Genomic DNA, 4,464 nt, shown 5'->3' on the forward strand with positions numbered 1-4,464 from the left:
CTATTGCTATGTCTATGCATATAATCTGCAGCCAATGGGAACAGCATCCTGCCCTCCTCCAAATGACAACCTTTCAAATACTTAAAGAGGGCTATCATGTCCCCTCTCAACCTCACCTCCCTCCAGTCTGATGAAACACCATTGACAACAACTCTTTTAGTGCGGTTCTCTAACCAATTCCCTATTCATCTAACTATCTGAAAATCCAGATTGCAGTCCTTCAATTTATCCATCAGAACATTATGGGGAACCTTATCAAAAGCATTACTAAAATCCAAGTAAACGACATCAACCGAATTTCCACGATCCAGCAAACCTGTTACTTGGTCAAAAAAGGAAACCAGGTTGGTCTGACAGGACCATTTGGAGACAAATCCATGCTGACTTCCTTGGATCACCAAATTGTCCTCCAGATGTTTGCAGATCGCTCCCTTTAATATCTGCTCCATTATCTTACCCACTACAGAGGTCAGACTCACTAGTCTGTAGTTTCCCGAGTCATCCTTCCTCCCTTCCTCCCATGTGTACAGCATCTCTGCCCATGTCAGTCTAGAATGATAGAAACAATCAAATATGTACTCTTAACATTGCCAATTTTACCAGGACATATAGAACACATACATTCGCTCAGCACACTTATGGAATCACCAGCAAGCAGCATTCAAAGCATGTGAGAGGTATAGTTTGCCATTGCCCTCCTCTGCACAGTATTCCTTGGTGGTCTCCTATCCTAGTACCAACCCTACTTAGCTTTCAAGCTCTGAGGAAATCAGGCTGTACCATACCATCCCATATTCCTCCCATTAGCCAATTACACAATAGATAAAATGTTTTGAATAAAAATGTGGTTAATAGTTTTCTACCAGCTTGATACAAAAATGCCAGTCCATATTGAAGGAGGAGTAGGGAACTGGACAGAGAGGCTGCGTATTATATACCTTCCAATATTTCCTAGATTTAAACAGGAAAAACTTGTGTATTTGTAATATCCATAATCTCATGTCTTCCCAGAGTGCAGTCTTTGAGCTCTTCCATGTATTGCTGAAAGTTTTTTCTCTATCTGTTATTGGTTATCCACTGGATTAATTTATTCTGAAATAACCTAGCAAAGTGAGGTCAAATCACCCCAGTTAAGCCAAGAAAATGCAATTGGGGGAGATAAAAAAGCAGAATTGTTCAACCTAGTATCTTTTTTACCCTTGGATTTATGGCAAGAAAATGTGATGGAATGACCAGATGCAAAGAAGAATAATGCTTCTGTACCGTAAATAGTTAAGCAGGAACAGGTGCAGCTTGTTATACAGTGGTAACAAAATAGGCTTCTACTGAACTTCCTGCTTTGACACGTCCTAGGCAGAATTATGACAGTAAATGGGTTTAGTCTGGAATTACTCTGCATAAGACAATACTGCCATCACTTGAAAAGATATTGAGCCTGAGGCTATACTATTTTACGCATACAGGACAAATTGAAATGCCATTGAGTCACTGCTTTATGGAGACCCCATAGGCATTCCAAGGCAACAGATGTTCAGAGGTGGTTTGCCACAACCTTCCATGTTATGACTTTGATATTCCTTGGAAGTCTCCCATCCAAATACTAACTAGGTCTGACCCCGCTTAGCTTTCAAGATCTGGGCTGTCCTGATCAGGACATCCTACTTATAGTGATATTAAATTCTGGGGATAGCTCAAGCCCGGAATATAATTGTTAGTAGGTAAAGAACAGATACCACCAAGCTAATGTTAGACAGTTTACTGTTTAGGATTTAGAATAATTGATCATTGATTTGTGGTAAACATGATGAATATGACGTATTTTGTTAGTTATTGTGATCTAATCTAAAATATTTTTATTTTTAGGTTTTGAACAATAATTGCTGGCCAGACCACTAATCAGTAAGGTTGCCAACATCCAGGTGGTGGATGGAGATATCACGCTATGAGAACTGATCTCCAGGTGGCATAGATCAGTTCATCTGTAGAAAATGGCCACTTTGCAAGGAGGCCTCTATGTCATTACACCCCATTGAAGTCCCTCCCATTCCCATTCCCAAAACCGAACATTCCCAGACTCCACCCCAAAATTTCCAGGTATTTTCCAACCCAGAGGTGGCAAACCGACTGATGAGTTAGTTACTTTTATTAATATTTCTCCATTAAAAGTGTATTAATGGCAGCTCAGCAAATACAACACTTATAAACCAAAAGGCCATAATAAAATCTGTTCAAAATACCATTCAATTTAAACAATGAACACAGGCAGAATTAAGTAATTGTACAAATTAAATAAATCTAAGACCAAAGCATAAGCACCATTAAGCATAAAAATATTTAGCAAGTAAAAAGTTCATTACCTGAATGAAAATACAAAAAAGATAAAAAAGGAATATGTCAAGAATTGCATGGCACCTAAGTGCATAAGCCATGCTAATTTTCTCTATATTGTCCCAATTTTACTACTGTATAGCCAACAGATAAGCATTTGCAGACCAACTGATTCCCAAGTTGATATGACTACCAGAAGTGTTTCATTTCAAGGAATGCAGGTGATATACATGGTTCTCCCAGTCTAATTTTATCTACACTGTACCCCTTTGAGGTAAGTTCAGAAGATGATGAAATGGGCACACTTTACCAACAGGGCCCAGCCAGCAAGCTCTCAACTGTGAGGATACGTTTTGAAAATAAAGTGATATTGCTTCTTCATGGCTCATGAGATTTTATTATGGAATCACAGGACCAGAGTGGGTCATGTTCCAAGATTTTACTAAACCAAGGAAACTTGTATGCTAGATGTTGAAAACAGAAGCTAGGGTTCTGAGAGCCAGTTTGGTGTAGTGGTTAGAAGTGCGGACTTCTGGCATGCTGGGTTTGATTCTGCACTCCCCCACATGCAGCCAGCTGGGTGACCTTGGGCTCGCCACAGCACAGAAAACTGTTCTGACCGAGCAGTGATATCAGGACTCTCTCAGCCTCACCTACCCCACAGGGTGTCTGTTTTGGGGAGAGTAAAGGGAAGGCAAATGGAAGCTGCTTTGAGCCTCCTTCGGGTAGAGAAAGGAGGCATATAAGAACCAACTCTTCTTCTTCTATCTGTTACACTGTGGCTGAAGACAAACCTCATAGGGTTTTGCCTCCCGTAATTCTCTGTGATTCTCTATGATAATTTTAAATCCAAATGGCTAACCTCTAGTGAGGGGGAAATAGCTAGTCCTGTTTTTTCCCCTCTGAGATTTTAGGATTGGGTTTCAATCATGTTAAGCATGCCATTTAGCCAGAGAATTATGGACATGGAACGGCAAATGGATCTCTCGAGATCCCCTGAGTTTTTTACATCTCCTATTTCCAGGTCTATTCCAACTCTTGCAGCTTTATATCTTCTTCCTGGGAATTCCTAACCATAGGCAGGCTTACACACACTAGGTGGATGCTCCACTTTGCCATCTGCGATGTCAGAGGGAAAATTTTAAAAGATGCCTAGAGAGGAGAAACTCTCCCATCCTCTCTCCATTATATCCAATGATGAGAAAAAACACCATCGGAAGTAATGGGCCCATTATGTCCTTTGGTGTTTTCTCATCATAGGATATAATGGAGAGGATGGGGACATACAGGAATCTAACATGGAGGTGACCATCACATGGATCACTGTGGATAGGTGTTCCATGGCCAGGTAGGGCACTAGTAGCTTTGTTGAGAGAACCTAGTAAAAGGTCAGTTGAGCTATCTTAGTGACCTGCATTTCCGTTGACAAGGAGGCATCAAAGGTCACATCCAGATTCCTATAGCAGATTGAACAGCTGTCAGCTGTGCAGTGTGTCAAGGCAGGGCAGTCATACTTCCTCACCCAGTCCTTTCCTACCTAGCCACAGGAACTCCATCTTGGATGGGTTGAATTTCAGACAGCTTTACCTGAGCCAAACAGTCACCACTTTCTAATATCTGGCAAATGTTTTTTTTTTGGGGGGGGGGAGTAGAGTTGGGTGTTGTCTGTATATTGATGACACCCAAGGCCTAACCCCCAAACTAGCTGAGCCAGAGGGCACATAAAGATGTTGAATAAGGTGGGAGAGAGGCCCATTCCTTGCAGTACACTGCAGGGAAGTTGGCAGCTTTGTGACTGACTCTCTCCCACTGCAACCCTCTGCCTGTGACTCTGGGGGAAGGAGATCAGCCGCTCTGAGCCTTCGGGGAGGGCGGTATATAAATATGAATAAATAAAATAAATGTAAAGGCTGTCCCTTATATACCATTTCTAATCTTCCCAAATATATTTCTGATATTCTTACTAATTTTTAGCACAGAAATTATCTTTTAAACTCCAACTTGAGGTGTTTTTAGAAGGATGTGTTAATGCCATTTTAATGTCTTTGATGTTAGCTGTTTTAATGGCTCTGATTGTTTTTAGATGTTTGATGGTACATGGATTCATTGCATTTTATTATATTCTTGTTATCTGCT

General features: G+C 40.9%; 1 non-coding gene across 1 annotated transcript; it reads right to left on the reverse strand.

The window, feature by feature from the left end:
• Nucleotides 1–2,378: 2,378 nt before the first annotated feature.
• On the reverse strand, nt 2,379–2,480 carry LOC143828098 (U6 spliceosomal RNA). Its single transcript, XR_013227500.1, has one exon. It is a non-coding gene; the product is annotated as a U6 spliceosomal RNA (small nuclear RNA).
• Nucleotides 2,481–4,464: the final 1,984 nt, after the last annotated feature.

The sequence above is a fragment of the Paroedura picta genome, chromosome 1 (genome assembly GCF_049243985.1).
Source record: "Paroedura picta isolate Pp20150507F chromosome 1, Ppicta_v3.0, whole genome shotgun sequence".
Classification (NCBI taxonomy): Eukaryota; Metazoa; Chordata; class Lepidosauria; order Squamata; family Gekkonidae; genus Paroedura; species Paroedura picta.